A 17,289-nucleotide genomic window follows, 5' to 3' on the forward strand; every position below is an offset into this window, starting at 1 on the left:
GTGGAAAAGACAGACCTGATGCTTGTTGACTGGGGAAGTAACACGCACAGTGACAGGCGGTTGGGTCTGCTCTATCTGCTGCAGGACTTTATCCAGGTTCATGCTCTGTGGGTAATTTTGAGCTCTCAAGTGGCCTTGGATTCCCAAGTGACACTGATGGCTCATTTTGCTGCAGATTACTAAGAGACTGTGGTGTTCTTTGCTGCCACAGACTTCACCCAGCCAGCATGGCCCTTATCCCCAAAGGCCGGACTACAACTTTACTATGCTCAAAGACCATTCAGGAGCTTTAGCTAGTGCAGAACATGGGATCCTGACAGTTTAATGGAGTGAATTAGTGTAACCACACTGCACCTGTGCTAGCATCGCATCTGCTTCCAGGGGCAGTTCAAGGTGTTGGTTCTAGGAGTGTGGGTGGGAGAGTGTGAGAAGGGCAAGAGGCAGGAAAGCTTATTTCAGTATAATAACTTAGAATAATACTTTACCATGATTTAGCCTCTTTCTTCCAAGGGGCTCAATGCATTTTACAAATTTGAATTACATCTCAAAGGCCCTCTTGGAATTACGTATTATACCTTCTTTACTGGGAGGAGAAGGGGGATGTTACAGGGAAAATAAGTGCTTTGCCTGAATGTACCCAGTGAGTGAGAGCACTCCTGCCCTCCAGCCCTGAAGTTTATTTAGCCCTGGATATGCTTTAACTTAAAAACCAGAACACACACACAATTTATCTAACTAATCTAGCAAATCTATGGGGTTTGATTAGTTTTGACTCCCTTCATTAGGGGAATGCCAAGCAGAGCTGATGGTGGCATTTGCTACAAAAATACAACAATTTTTTTTTCAGAACAGGTCAGTGCCCCCAGTAGGAGCAGCTATCCCCAAGCCTGGGTTTTTGACTGGTAGGATTGAGAAGCAGCAACTGAGGTTTTGAATACATTTGGCCTTGGAGTGTTTGCGGCATGCTCTACCTTAGAAGAGGCTCTCAGAGGAGTGCTGTCTCTCTCTCAGCTGGTATATTGATCATCTTGGAGAGGCTTATGATTATGACTCACCTGGCCTTTCAGCCATTGTTATTGAAATTCTTTCACATTAGGAGGCAAATTGTTGGTTGTTGGAAAAGTATTGATTCATCTGTCACACTGGCTCCTGGCCTGTTCTCTGCAATATGTCTGTCTCTTTCATCTACCTATGTCTATAGACTCCAGCTTTATCTAGACAGTGGTACAAGGTCCAGTGCAGGGGCCTGGGTGCTGCTAGTTGGACCTGTTAGTCAGCCTCACAGTTATGCAATCATCGCACAGTCTTCGGTGAGCTCCATGCCCCTAACAGCCCTCTACTCAGCATCAGATTTGAGTCCCCCCTCTCCCCAGCACAGTCATGTGCTCTTAACTCTGTCCCCATCTGCTGGACATGCTGTGACCCCAATGCTAACTAGCAGAGGGCACGCCCTACCAAAACTCACTTCAGGCCTGACACACTCATTGCTCCAACTAGCTGTTAGAATTTGTATCTAAAAGGTGTCATGAGAGGTACCATATGCAAACCGGTGACACACTAGCCATTAATATTATTGTGCAATGCATGTACTGGTGATGTAAAAATTATTATAGATGTGTGCTGGAAATATGTTCCTAAAATGTCTTTGGCGGGCAATGAATATGCCTTAGACAAAGGAATGTTATTTTGCCTGCTTAACTGTGTCTCCAAATGGAAATTAAGCAAAGTGACACCAAAGACAATGAAAACACATTTACATGGAAGGTAAGCAAGGGCCATCGGGCGAGAAAGTGAGGGAGATGGCTACTTAGCAATCACAACAGGGAATGGAAGTTGCACCCCAACCAGCATTCCTGTCTCTTATAACAGGGTCAGTGAGCCTTGGGAGATTTAAGCAGACACAGAAAGCCGTTTTGGTATCTCTCACTGGGGAGACAAAAGGGGCCAGAGTGCTTGAAATTGGAGAAAGGTGGATCCTTCAGCCAAGGGGGCTGAATTCCCTGGGAACTGACTGTTGGTGAGAAACCTGCTCAGGAAAAGATATTGTAACTTGCTGAAATTAAGATTTAGTCACTGATCTTTCCTAGCTCTTTCACTCTTACTTGAAGGCACTTAACAAATATTCTTTGTTAATAAACATTCTTGTTTCATTACAAAACCATCTCAGGGCTGTGTAATAAACTACAGGGTGGGTCTCTGTCTCTCTAGATGCCGCAAACTTATGAGTGTCCAGCAAGAGGGACATGGCAGGGAGACATCTCTGGGGAACTCAGAAGTTAGGGTATCTGCAAGGCAAGATTTGGACTGGCAGAGTCCTCAAGAGAGTTTGCTGGCAGAGCAGCTGAGCGGGTGTATTGGGGATGGCTCATAGTTGTGAGTGACCTGAACAAGATGTCACACATGCCATCGCCTGTCACTATCTCCCTTTCCTCAAATTCAGTTGCACTGTATGTATTTGATCTGGGAGGGAGGAGAAAATGTGCTTTTTAAAAAATAACTTTCGACTCAAAGGGCTGACATAAGCAAGTGTTCATAGGGAGGACATTCACTGCATTTGGAATATTTTAGTTGAAACATTGCAAAATACATAGTTCCTTGACAAACCTAAATGTCGGAAATACCATTCAGCAGAGGAAGACAATAAGGAGAGACCATGGCTGGAGAGAAATTCCATATATTCCATCACTGCTACAGTACTGGGAGCAAATCCTGAAATCCTTTCTCACCTTTTATGCAGTTGTTACACAGGCAGGTTACTGTAACTAAGCACTGTAGTTAACACAGAGATGGATAGGAAGGCAGATGGGCCACAGAAGGAAAAGGTTTGAGAGCCATTTGTACATGGGAAAGTTCTGACCCCTTTTGGCTGAAGCTGTATTGACAGACTGAGCTACAGCAAGGACTGGACTGAAGTCAGACATGGATTTTGTACGGCTGGATGGGTATGAAAGCTAGATAATATCTGGATCTGCATCAGAAGCCATGGAGAAGAGAATTACAGTACAAGGAAAAGTGAAGACAGGTTTATCTGTTATAACTTCACTCACTAGAATATTCCGTTACCACCAGTTTTTGGGTTTGGAACTGATTTTTCCCAGTGATTGACTGGTGTTCTAGATATAATAATCATTTTCTCTTATGCATATTTCTTTCATGGATATTAAAGTGCTTTACAAAAACAGCTAAACATTATTATTCCTATTTACAGGGAAACTGAGACAATGAGCTGGTAAATGACTTGCCCAAGGTCACACCAAGTCAGTGTCAAAGCCAGGACTAGACCCCACATCTCCTGACTCCTCTGTAAGCTGCTTAGTGCACTAGACCACAGTTGCTCAATTCCATTAGCCCAACGGAGTCACCAAAAGAGTAAAAAAATATGAGCACAAACTTTACACAGCAATATTTACAAAGTAATAATGATAATATCACAAATATAAATAGTTCCTTTCACCCCAACAAATCCCAGAGTTCTTTATAAACATACAGGAGCCTCTTGACCCACAAGCAACATGCAGCCATCTCAGGGAGCAAATGTTGGTAGCTGTTTAATAGCACACACTCATTCTACACACACATTTAGGATAGGAAATTAAGACGCATGATCTAGTTATCTGAAACTATAGGGGCAATTTTGGAAGGCAGAACGCAATTACCCAAAGTAACATACTTGAACGGTCTTCCATTCAGATACTGACTATGCCTAACTCTCCTTAGTCTAGGAGAGCTAACAAATTACACCACAAAAAGGAATAATTCTCTTTCCTGCTTCATAGCAAGATCTAAATGCATGCAACATTTTGTAAGAATTTAACTTAATACTGTAAATCACTTCATGCCTTGATCCAATAGCTGGTTAAATATTAGAGGCTGAATCGCTCTAATCCGGCACTCCTTGGTTTGGCAACATTCGTGGTCAGGCATAAGTGCCAACTCCCTGGGTGCTCCGGGGCTGGAGCACCCATGGGGAAAAATTAGTGGGTGCAGAGCATCCACCGATGTCAAGCTTCCCCCAGTGCACTAGTGGCCCCGCCCTTACCAGTTCCTCCTCCTCCCTCCCAGCACTTCCAGAATGCAGTGAACAGCTGATTCATGGCATTCAAGCTCTGGGAGCGAGGGGGAGGACCTGGGGCTGGCATTGGAGCCCCTGGGTGACAGCAGGGCCCCTGGGTGGGGGGCCACGCTGGGCTCAAAGCCTGGAGGTGCTGCAACACCCCCCGCACCGCTACTTCCTGCGCCTGTAGAGACCCGCTGGCACTCTGCATTGACCTCCCATAGTTTGGCAAATTCTCTGGGTCAGCACCAGTCAGGCCCTGAGGGTGCTGGACTAGACGTTCAACCTGTATTCAATGCTGCTCATTTCTGCATGAAAAAGAAAATTTTCTGCTGAACATGCACCCACCAGAAGCCAAGGGAATAAAAGGTGGGAAGGATTTCTAATAAAAAGTGCATGCACTCACATAAAGTGAACAATAGTCTGCTACAGTATAATATGCACTGAGCTGCTTAAATGAAATGAGCAATAGAAACGCAGAGAACACATAACTGAATACAAAAATCTGCACCCACTTCACAACCATGCTAAGTAGCCAGTTTGCAATTTTACAATAGGTGCTTGGAAAGTATTTGGATCCAAACATCTAGCTCGATAAATACAGACATTTACCACTAGATGTCAGCTCTTCCCGGCAAATTTTGTCTGGGCCAAGGAACTGGATTAAGGGTTGAGAATGAAACATAAATAAGTGGAACAGATGGTCTGGTAACAGCTCCTACTGTTTTTATGAATGGAGGCTGTCTTTGGATGACATCACTGCCTCTTGACTCCACCCCTACTCTACAGCCTCCTTGTACATTTCAGGTGCTTCTGCTTTGCCAGTGACTAATGCACTGGAGACTGTTGAGCTTGAAACAGGAAAACAGCATAAGAAGCAGAGAGCACACTGGTAAAGGGACAGCAGCTCATCATCTGTAAGAGTCAGCAGAGCCTTGGGTGGTGAGTAGCAAAGAGTTATTAAAGAGCTACAGTTAGTGGCTGGAAAATCTTTGTATTTTTTTCTCCCTGTGGGACCGAAATTGTGTTTCCATTTACATTGGGACAGATCCAGGGTAACTCCATCAAAGTCAGTGGAGGTATGTCAGGGATAACCCACTGTAACTGAGCACACAGCTGGCCTCTACATCTGCAAAACGGCTTCTAACTGTGACTTATCCTTTCCTAACTCGAAGAGCAAACAGAGATTACTCTGTCACTCCTGTCCCATATTATGTGATGGGGAAGTCTCTGGTAAGCCTGTTTGTCATCATTATAAATGCCTTACTTTGGATTCAGCAGATTTTATTACCAGGATAAGGCTTTGTATATTCCATGCTGATAATTTCTATGGCTTCTTTACACTGACCATTTAATTTCCCACCAATAAATCTTAACAATCTGGAATTAGTTTATAGATCACATTTTCACTGAAGGACTGTTCCATTCACAGGACTGTTCCACTGACCACAGGCTACTCTGTTGGATCCCCCTCCCCCAAAAAAGAAAGTAAAACTGACTACATAAATCTTTGTTTTCCATTTGACTTTGTCTGACAGCACTAATGTTTAAACTAAAAAATTACCACTAAGTCACCTGAATGAGTTAAACCCTCTCCAGGGCAAAGTTCTGCTCCTTTAAACCAGCTGATACGATCATTTAACTTGTGCTCTTTTGGTTTCTAAATATTTCAGTACTTGTGTTATTGATGACTGGGGAGCCTGGGCAGACAAAACCAATACTGCCTTTCTTAAGGGAGGGATGTTTCAACTTTGTGTTTTTGTAAGATTTCATTTGAAAAATGGACCAATATAATAATAATTACTTGCACTTATGTTTATAGATAGAAAAGGATCCCAAAGCACTTTGCAAATGTCAATGAAAACTATGTACCCAGAGATTATTTAACCACTCCGATATGAGACTCCCTGCTGGGGTGGAGCACAGCAGTGGTCTAAGGGTACTGTATACAGAAATGCTACACAGCAGTCTGGCACATTGCTTAAAAGATACCATGTCCAATGGAAACTGTAGGGGGATTGTCAATCGGCAGAATATAGTTGGCCAGAAATCTCAGGCTGTTGCCAGAACTAAGCTTAGTTTGTGATCTTTTGGTGTTGTATCATTACATGGGTGTGTGGCTGGGATCTAGCTGGCTGCTGGTGAGCAGCATGGAATCGTTGCTGAGCTAGGAGCCAGCATAGCCTTGTTGCCAGCTTAGTGTCCAGAGAAGTCTTGTTATTATGGCCCAGAAAGGACAGCAGGAGTTAAACACACACACACACAGACAGACATACACAGACACAAATATAGGCTGAGACATTCAAAGGGGCCCAAATCCCATTAACTAACTCCTTAGGCCCCTTGAAGTTCCACCCCCAGGACTTTAGAGCAGAGATCAGACTTTGTCAGATTTTCCTACAGGCCTATTATCCAATCCATTAAAGAAAGAAATGAGAGTGTATCTGTAACTCTTCCTTACTGATCTAACTTTAGTGCAAGCATCACAGAGATACAAACAGTTATTATTCATAAGCTCGAGATGGGGGAATGTGGCAGACCAGGAGGCCAAATACCCGGGTCTAATTTCATTGCAGCCAGTGGAGACGAGAGAGCTGAATTTGATTTGCTTTCTTAAGAAGAGAGTTGAGTAGGGAACCTAGGAAGATATAAAACTGGCCTGCAAGCCTTCTCCAAAATGCCACAGCCTGTCCTGTTCATGGAGGTGGCTGAACCATCCCTGTTCTGTACATGAGAGGACTTCAGGCTATAGGGCTGTCCATTGTACTGCTTTTGCCCGCACCAAGCTCACAATAAAGAATAACAACTGGGCTCATTAGAGCAGGAGCCACAACAGAGCTCTCTCGGAATGGTCTTCTCTGCACAGAAAGCAGGGACAGAGCCAACGGGACACACTGACAGATACTAAAGTAGGTGAGTGCTCCTGGCTTCCTTGCTTCCATCTGTACTCCTGTGACACCCTCTCTAGGATTGTTTACAGCGGGAAGGAAGATTTATTGCCAGTCTTGGCTACTGCCCCATGGGAGCTGCCTCTTCCTCTAGAAACAGCCCGTCCCACATTCCTGCTGGTATTACAGCGAGGACCAATCTGGGGAGTGCAGAATGACCGGTGGTTTTACAAAACCTGGGATCCCAGGCACAGACCTGGAGTGCTGAAAAAATGAGTGAGGGAAAGGAAGACAGTTGAGGAATCAGCTGAGTAGCTCCACACATCCCAGCTGAAGCTGGGAATGCTTTTAAACTAGGGTGGGGGAGGGAGAAGAGAAGGTTTGGGAAAGATGCAGCCAGTCCTTCCTCACATGCACGTATTTAGGGAACACTCTTAACTGGGGTAATGATCTGCTGTGACATCGCTCCTGTGAGGGGCAGGACAGAACCCCAGACCAGAGACGAGGGAAAAGACAATTTGTTCTGTTCCAGGAATCCAGGCCTAGCTTTGAGCCCTTTCTTCTCTTCAGTTTCCTAAATGACCCACAGTTGCTCTGCCTTTGTTCTGAGTGTCTTTCATCAACAGAGTTCACAGGACTTGACAGTATCATTTCCTCTCTTCCACAGCTAGGGAAACTGAGGCAAAGTGACTCACCTGAGGTTGCAGAGCTGGGAACAGCACACTCTTTAACTCACTGGGGGGATGGGGGAGGTGAGGGGTGGCCTGGTTCTCACTCCAGAGCTCTTTCCATTGGGTCATGCTGCCTCTCTAAACATCCCCACAGTTCATAACAATCATGAGCACAAACAAACAGACCCTGGACCCACCATTACCTGGATAGCAAGGTGTTAGGGTGGTATATCAGTACCATAGATGTGATGGCTGCCACAGTGGGAACTCAACTGAGGACTCCAAGAACTAAAAGCAGGAGTCTCTACAGACAGTGTTAAGTAGCCTGGTTCTGTAGCTAGGGGTTGTGACTGATCCCTATCCTCTATAGAGGAGGCAGAGATGAACACACTGACCAATAGGTGCTCATGTGACTGTGCTGTATCCATCCTCAGTCATTCCCTGTATACCCAGACCCAGCTGACATCCTGTGCCCACTCACACCCATTGTGCCACTCACTCATACACATGCACTGGCCGACACAATTTTATTTGCATGACATGGGACACAATTATTGCCCATGGCGAGTAAAATCTAATCATATGCCTGCGCAGGATATGGCTTCACCAAAACAATGTGCTTCAAAAACACCTGCCCGCTGGCTGTGATTCTTCATGTCTAACTCACTGGCAGGCTGCCACGTATTGTGTGGCTGCTTCGCCACCTCCTTCACATCTCCCAGCATCAGGCTCAAGTTTATTTCCTCGCTTTCCAGGGAGAGATTTCTGATGTTAGATAATGTGAGGAAGTCTCTTTCCCAGAGCTTTTAATGCGGTGAACAGCCAGGTTGACAATGGCTTTCGGTTTCAGTCTCTCCCGAGTCATGTTGAGAACAGAACTGTGCCACATGCGATGCACCTGCGTAGTGTACCACTACTGAATGCTGTAACCACACCCACAGCCCAGCCTTGCCTATCCGCTCTCATTCACTCAGACATAAAGGGCCAGAGCATCCCCGGCATGCTGAGCTCTTTCAAAAAGGCTGGCCTAGCCTGCACAGCAGAAAGCAAGGATGGGTCAGTGGCTAGAGAGCCAGCCTTGGCTGTGGGAGACCTGATCTTGAATCCCTGCTCCACCACAGATGCCCATGTGTTCTTGAGCATATCAGGGTATGTCTACATTGGTACTGCTGAAGGGGTTGTTCCCAGCTGGTGCAGACATTCAGATGGAGTTAGTGCACTAAAAACAGCAGCATAGTCACAGTGAAGCGAGCAGCAGCACTGGCTAGCTGCCCCTAGGCCAATCTCATCTGAAATCCCAGGGCTAACTCACCCAGGGTTAGCACTGATGTGGTGACCATAGCTGGAAATTACACCTCTAGCTCCAGGGTAGACATACCCCTAGTCTTGATCTCATTCCCATCTTTACTAGCACTTCTGTAATGCACAGGAGTGTAGTGGGGATAATTAGATACTGAGCATCCTGATACTGCAGTGACAGGGAGACAGAAGCCCCTTAGATAGATACCACATACACACATCAGGTTGGCCCAACACACCCCTAGCTATTGCGCACTCCAGTGCAAGTGAGCTGACATATCATTTGTGTTGGGAGCCTTTATACAGACACGCCTCCTGCACCCTCAACATTCTTTGATTAACCCCATCTCTGCTAGATTCATTCAGGTTTGGCTGATATGGGGTTAAATGGCTGGGGACATGGAAGCCTTCTTTGCCTTAAAATGTGGCCACGGTCAGCAATGTGACCCTGCAAAGGACACTGTGAGCTCCAGGTTAATTTTCCTCTCATCAGCTCTATTAGCTCCCCCTGCCCCAACAAATCTTCCTTGGGTTTCAGCTCATCACCAGGATCACCCGGGTGCAGGGCCCCTACATGGGGCTGAATGAATGGCCAGCTGGGGCCAAAGGCAGGGTGTGCATCTGCCTCTCAGCCATTCACTAATCCCCAGGAGATTAGACAGGCCAAATCCAGTGCTCCTGGCTCAGAAAAATTCCCATGGCCTTCTATGGCAGGGCTGCAGAGGAGCCACCTAAGGCAAAAACCAGGCAAGATCTCTTTCTTAACTTTTTATTAAACTACAGGGCCTCTCCTTCCCTGGCTCAAACCACAGGGGACGCTACTGAGGTTCGTTCAACCGGTGTCTTTCAGAGGTGGCTGACTGAACAGTACATTTTATCCCCTGGAGTGAGGCCACTCAGGGAGTGAGAGAGGCAGACCTGGATGTGCCAGAGGAAAGAGCAGCTCTTCCAAGAGGCTGTGGGAGCACAGCACTGTACAGGAGTCCTGGGGACTCATCCAGAGAGCCTCCCATCAAATCCAGGCTGCAGTTAAAGAGCCATTCCAGCTGACAGCCTCTGAGAAGAAGCAGAAATGGTGCAGGAACCCCCTACTGCTCATAAAAACATTTTCTCTGCCAGAGTCCCCCAAGCCTGTTTGTTCTATTTTATTCCAATTAGAGCAGGAGGGCAGGGAGTGGGCTTCCTTTGGATTAAAAGAAAATACTGGCAAAGCTTTGATGTGTCAGGTGGGGGAGGCAGGCTCCCTCGGCTGAGGCAGGGAGCAGCTTCAGGAACGTAAGACCCAGTAACCTCCTTGGCCCAGGGCAGTGGCTGGCATCAGTGAATCCATCTAACTGGGTCACTGAGCAAAGCAGCAGGTCACTCCTGTGGCAGGATGGCCCCAGCTTTAGGGTTAGGCCAAACTGAGGAGCCCTGCAAACTAAGGGCCTTGATCTGAGAGCTGCAGCACACCCACACCAACTCGTGCTGGGGCCAAGGAGGTCTTGGTTTACTGCAGATTAACTTTCAGCAGGAGAAAGCCCTTTGAAATATATTTGTAGGAGAGTTTTCAGTGAGTTGAATTCAAGCGCTAGAAACTGGCTTCTTGATAGCCCTGGATAGTGATGTATCCATGCTGCAGGGCAAGCTTCACCCCTGCACCACTTGTGTCAAGGCTGAGCAGTTCTAGGGAAAGTGCCTTCAGTCCTTGGCCTCGCTGCTGAGACTGCGAGCAAAGGACCCTTTGTGAGGTCAGGCCATGACCGCTAGGAACCTGACAGACCACACACGTTTCACAGAGGCCACCGAATAGCCAGCAGTGCCAGTTACTTCTTGTCTCCACTGACCGTGTCCAGATTTGTTCCAGTGACCTAGAGGTGAAAGTCCCTGTATCCAAACCCTGTGAGCCAGCAATCTTCTCTTAACAAGGTTGTTCTGCATGACATGAAGGATCATGAAAAAGATGGGTGGGTAACACTTGCTAGAGTCAGGCAAGCGCTTTACAAGTTACCACACACAGCTCTGCTGATGCCCCGTCCTGAGCTGCTGTCCCCTGCTATGGCAGCCCTGAGCTCCCCTCACCGCTCTGCAACTGCCCCTCAGTCCTGACCTGGCATCCCCTCACAAACCCACCCTTTCCCTGCCCGATAGTAAAAATGTGACATTGGGACCATCACATTTATTTTCTGTTTTGATTTGAACAAGGATTTGAACCCATGTTTCCAGGCCTGAGAGGTTAGGGCACTGTAGCAACCCCCACTCCTCTAGATACAGAATACATTTAAATTCCTATCCTCTAGGGCATCCAATACTCTTGAGCAGGGCTGATGTAAAAAGCACTAGCAACAGCACATCATGTCTGGCAATGGCCATCTCTCAAACCCAGCACACCGAGGTCTAGAGCCCCCATCTGATTTTGCTGCATTAACCTACAGATTCAACTCTGATGAAGTGAGTGGTAAAAAGGGATAAACTCCATGGGTCTCTGACTTGTTGTACTGAGTGTGAGACCATGTGTTATTAGACAGGTGACAAGTGTCAGTTTCTTCCCAGAGGAGGGAATTTCAGTGTAAAGAGCTTTCAGGAATGTGTGTATGTGTGTGTGTGTATCTCTATCTCCTGTAATCTGCAGTGCATTAGGGATCAGTCACACTCCGTGATGTGGGTGGGATAGAGGCTCTTTGATACACTACACGGGCACTTTGTCTCCAGCACCCTCCATCAGAGGGTATCAGCACACTTCAGACATTAGGACATTTAAACCTCTTGAACCCATTATGAATTAAGTAACTAGGTGCAACACTGCCTTCTGATGGATGGCTTTACTGCATGGCAAAACTATATTGCCATCAGCGACTCTCCTTTCTCTGCAGTTGAAGGGCCCTGGGTTCTTGGAGCCAGAGGCTGCAAGAAGTTCTGATTGATCACAGTGTGCAGCACAGAGACACTGATGACGTTCCTACATGGCCATGTGATGCACACACAAGAGTTACGGCTATCCACGCCTTGAAAGCTCTGTTGGCTTGCAGAACATTGGCAATAATGCATAAGTGCCCTAATCTGACCGCCACCAGAATGCCATGGTAGGAGGGTCGAGGGAAGGAATCCCTCTCCTCTGCCCTCTGTATAGTGTGGAGCTCCTATGGTCCTTCCCAGCAGAACTGCCTCTTATGAGCCTTAAAGAGTAGACAGGAGCCCTGCCTCACTCTTTTGCACTTTATGTCCTCCAGGTGGCCTAAGCCAAAGGTTCCTCTGATGTCCTTACCTCAGCCCCTCACTTTCCTTTTCCTCTGAGCTGGCCATGCGTGCTTTGGGCAGTGAATGCTTCCCTGGTTGCACATTCTAAGAGCTGGATGAAAAGTTCTGTGCCAAATGTCCCAGGCATGCAGCGTTCGCTATGCAATGGCTCCCAACTTAGTCATTCTAAACCCATTTCTCACCAGAAGACTCAAAGATGCGTCTCTTCTGTCAGGGCTATTTCCAGGCCAAATGCCAACTTCTTCCCACCAGTCGTTTCAGCTGTGGAGTTCTTCTCAAAAGGTTGCAGGATGGGTTTTTTTTAATCACGGGATGAAACATGATGTATTCCTTCTCCTGGTCCTCCAGAATGACTTAATTGGCTCTGCTCAAATTCTAACCAGCAAGAGCTCCATTCCTCTGCAAGGAGAGAACTTCAGTCCCAGAGGCAGAAGGTAAAGAAGGTTCCAAGATGCTGAAAGAGGGGATTGGAGTGGAAAGCACTGCACTGCTTGCTGTTGCTACAATTAATAAGGGAGTCTGCAAGGCATACTCTGGGCAGAGGCCTGAGCCTAGTGTGAGGAGCAGGGTACCAGCTGCACACATTTTCTTGCCATTCAGGGTCAGTGGTTCATCAGAGTAGGGATTCTGGCAAACAGCCAGGAAAGCAGGCCACGTTGCTGGTCCAGCTTGAGGCGTGGCTGCCAAGCACTTGTCTTGCCTTTCTGACCCTGGGCTTTGTCTGGAGAGAAGCCCAGCCCTCTTCCTCTCAATCTGTCCAAACTCGGCACAGCTGCCATCTGGCTTCGTTTGCCTTGTGGCTTACCCCTCACAGAGAAGACCTGCCAGGCTGGTCAAGGAAGCAGGAGCCAGGCCACTTCATGAAAACGCTCTTCCAAACAGTGGGCTCTCCATGGCGAGAGATCAAGGGTGGACAGTGTGGAGATGGCAGCAGTATGAGCCACCAGATAGGATCTGAACTGGTGGCATTGATAGCTAGAGATGGGTGAATCCCAAGCCACAGTCCCAGAGGCTCTCCACCCTACTGGGGCTTATGTGACAATATTTTGTCTGGCTTACAGTTTTCTCTGAGGCATCATATTCACTGGTTGATTACTTACGTAATCACTGATCAGTTGGGACACCTCTTCCCACTGCAGCGACTGTCACCTCCTCAGCGCCTAGGGGCTTCCTGCAGCTCTTGGGCCATACCAGACCCACGCTTGCTGGTGGAGGGGAGGTGCAGGTGGTAACTACCTATGCGAACTTGGCCCACTGCCTTCTAAAGGATTCATCTGCTGGAGAAAGAGTGGACAGGTCCTAGAAGGTGGAGATTCACTCCATGAGGGCAAGTCAACAAAACCCCACGGTCAACAATGTCAAAAGCAGACAAGTAATCTGAAATCATCAGCATTAACACCTATCCTTGGCCCACTGCCAGCCAGTGAGACAAGTGCAGGCTCTGTGCATTACTCAGGCCTGAAACCAGAGGGGGGAGGAATGAAGGAACCCTGAGGCCTCCAGCCAACACTGTAACTGCCTTGCTCAAGAATGGAAGGTTAGAGACAGAGAGTGAGAGCTGGTAAGTGCGCCAGCCACAGACAATAGCTTCCAAATTATGGGATTAACAGACACTTGTTAGAGGGAAGCCAGTACCCTAACCCCTCTAGGGTGGTATTAATCACCTTGGCCATCAATGGACACAGTCATTCCCCATTTGCATTACAAGCCGTAAGGGGCATGGTGCCAGCAGAATGGAATCTCAGGGAGCAGAACTCCCAGAGAAGTATGTGTCCCCTCCAGACAGACAAAGATCTGCTCCCTGGAGAGCAGCCTGCCAAGCCCTCATCCCACTGATGCTGTCCATGGAACAGATGGAAAATTCTTTTCAGTACAAGAGAGAGAGGCGGCAGCTGGGATTTACCGGGTTCTCAGAGAACTCGGCATAGTTCTGATGGACACAGCTCCATACACGGAATAGGGGAAGAGGAGAAAGCAGAGGCAACTGCCCAGCAGATGGACTGAAATTGACAGAACAGCTGAATCCTGGAAGGGCTGGGAACTCTTTACATCACAACATAAAAGAATAAAAACTGAAGGAAGAGCTAACAGCCCCAAGTGTCAAAATAAGTGTCATAAAGTTCCCTTGACCTGGACAAGAGCTGCTGCCAGGCTCTCTGGCACTGAGTTATCAGGGGGATGGAGCTATGTCTGCTACAGTCGTTATTACCACATACCTGGGAGCGACGAGTTCTCCTACCAGACAGGTATGAAAGGCAAATGGTGAAAAGCTAAAGCAGCTCAACCAAAGGAGGCGCATGGGGGGGTTATGCTGAGAGCAGACGGAGCCTGTTCCTTCACATTCCTGGAACTTGGCATGCTTCCGTGTTGCCATTTTTGGGAGAAATCCATATGGGGTGATAATTGCGATAACCGCATTGAATCTTGCCAATCAGGACTGAGGGGCATTGGCAGGACTGTTTGAGGGTCACAGTGCTGAAGTAATCAGGGGGTTACCAGTCAGGACGGAGGGGCCCTGGCAGAGAGTGGGTATGAGGGAAGCTTGCACAGAATGTGCCTGTTATACCCCATTAGCATTTCCCCAGTTTGAGCGCTGCAGAATTCATCCCTTCCTCCTGCTCCCTCCCTCTCTCCACCATCAGGACTCTGCACAGACAGTTTCCTGACTCATATGTATCACCTCAAATGACTGGAGGTTACAGGCCACTTTTTCACAGTACATGTATTGGCTACCCTGCTGTCACATGGGCTCTGGACCCAGTGTTCATCACACTTCTGCCTCTTAAGGTCACTTGCACAAGGGATGAGAAGTTAAATACGCGTAAGACTCACATGAACAGTACATGCCATCCAGCGACCCGTGCACACTCACAGCACAGAGGGCTGTTCCCCTTGCCTGGGAGCACCAGGGGAACCGCAGCAAGGGAGGGAAGTGGGGCAGGGAGGGAAAGGAACTTGTTTATTTTTGTCTTTGTCATCTCATTTAGAGAAAGACGACAGCTGCCTTGCCCAGAGCCCCTGCATTAAGCAGGGAGCAGCCACAGCTGCTGGGGAATCCATCACGCTTCACCGTAGGAACTAAAATCTTCGTGGAATTCATGCCGCATAGAGAGATTTCAGCACACGTGTACATGCAGACAAGTGCATACTCATCTGTTTTTACAGAGGCACAGGCTGGGCCCACAGACATAGGTATGTGTCTCTGCACACAGATATATACAGACAAGTATGTGCCCATGCATACTGGTACCACCCCTTACACATTATATGTACATGGAGATGCAAGTAGCAGCACACTAATACACCACTCAAACGAATACACAGAGAGAGGCCCCTCTCCAGATTCAGATCCAGTAAGCACAGCCCCAGAGCAATGTGCTATACAGTAGGGGGAAGTATGGCCTGGGAATGCCTCCTGCTTATGCCCTGAGCAGGTGTGGGACAGTGGTCATTCGTGGCCTGTCAGTCAGGCAAGGCCTAACTCAGTGCATGATTCACTTTTACTCAAGGAATTGCAGGACTGTCTGGGTGTGCCTACACTGCAATTAGACACCCATGACAGGCCCATGCCAGCTCACTTAGGCTCAGGGGACATTTAATTGAAGTGTAGACGTTCAGGCTCAGGCTGAAGTCTGGGCTCTGGTACCCTGCAAGGTGGGAGGGTCTCAGAGTTCATGCTGCAGCCCAAGCCACCTCAATTAAACAGCCCCGCGAGCCTGAACCCCACTCAGCCAGCACAGGCCAGCCGCAAGTGTCTAATAGCAGCATAGACTTACCATCCAAGTCCCTCTTGCAGCCCTGATGAGCCTCTCCATTTTTGCCCATCCAAACGCCTCAGCACGTCCAAAATGGCAGAGGGGGCGTGGCAGCACATTCTAATGCTTCGTTAGTACCCCCGGCTCCAGCTCCTGCTGACTCAGGAGAGCATCTGCAGGTGAAAGCAGGAATGCAGCATCAGGCCCCCCAGGAGCATGAAGCCTGGATTTAAGCACAGGATCTGGGGCTAATCCATTCGCGCCTCGCTCTCCCATGCTGCAGTGCAATGCCAGCCCAGTGCAGCGGGTATCTGGGGGAGGAGGAGTTAAAGGCACTGAGCTCTCCTATCTCAGGCAACCCAAGAGTGAATCACCCACAGCCTGATCTAGCAGGAAGCTTCTCTTCCCCTGCAGGGATCTTTACCACCCTGTAACGCTCACAGACTACGTGCAATCCCCTTCTGGCTGTCTCCTCTGGCTGCTCCCCCAAGCTGCACACAGCTGTTGACCCCGTCCTCCTGGGCATGGCCCATCTAGCTCCAAAGAGGAACACAAGCCAGCAATTTCCTGCAATGTTGTTTCTGACTCATTTAGAAAACAATCAAGAACCTGCTGAGCTGTGCAGTGCACATGGCAGGCCCCATTGGGCCAGAGAGATGGAGCAGGGAGTGTGTTGTAATTGCTATTGGTGCCATCGTATAGCTCAGACGGCTCAAGCACAACATACACTTCCATTCTGAGAGGTGATCCACAGCCTAGATCTCACTGCCACAATACGTTCCCTGAAATTCAGTCGACAACTCCTTAGCTCAGTTTCCATCCATAACTCCTAATTACAGCCCTTGGGAGGAATTCTGTGGAGTAACCCCTTTGTGGTGTTTACACTCTCCCTATAGTGATCATCTTCCTCCTGTAGATGGGTACGAATCCCTCTATCAGGGATTGGCTCTAACGGAGGTGCATTGAATGATGCCACAGGATACACAGACGAAGACACCGAGTCTCAGCCCTGCAATCCTTTGCTCCCAGAGCATTATCTGAGCTTGGCTGAACGAGAGAGGCACTGCCTCTGGTAGCCTACATGGCCAGTGGGATCAGGAATGTGTAACTCCGGTCAATGGCTCAAAGCCAACCCAGGTCAATAGTGACTAAGTTGTCACCATCTGAAGGCTGCTTGGTTGCCTATGTGAAAAGCCTGTCTTGTTTCAGTCCAGTTTGTGGTGGATTGGTATCTGAACAACAGCTGGTAGCTGCAGTCCACATCAGGGTGAGGCACAGCAGCAGAGCTGGGAAGTTGGTGCTGTTCTGCAGAGGACTTTAGTTTTCAGGTTCAAAGGGCCATGACATAGCTGTGGGGTTGTGGCCAGGCCTGTAAACATGGGGGG

The 17,289-nt window shown here is 48.1% G+C and overlaps 1 protein-coding gene across 1 annotated transcript in view; it reads left to right on the forward strand.

The window, feature by feature from the left end:
* Positions 1-4,909: 4,909 nt before the first annotated feature.
* The window catches only part of LOC115654289 (semaphorin-3D-like), a 46,019-nt gene continuing 33,639 nt past the window's right edge, over positions 4,910-17,289 (forward strand). Inside the window, exon 1 of the mRNA XM_030568320.1 lies at positions 4,910-4,996. The gene's annotated coding sequence lies outside the window, so the exon portion shown is untranslated. The remainder of the gene's footprint in view (positions 4,997-17,289) is intronic.

This window comes from Gopherus evgoodei, chromosome 7 (assembly GCF_007399415.2).
Source record: "Gopherus evgoodei ecotype Sinaloan lineage chromosome 7, rGopEvg1_v1.p, whole genome shotgun sequence".
Taxonomy (NCBI): Eukaryota; Metazoa; Chordata; order Testudines; family Testudinidae; genus Gopherus; species Gopherus evgoodei.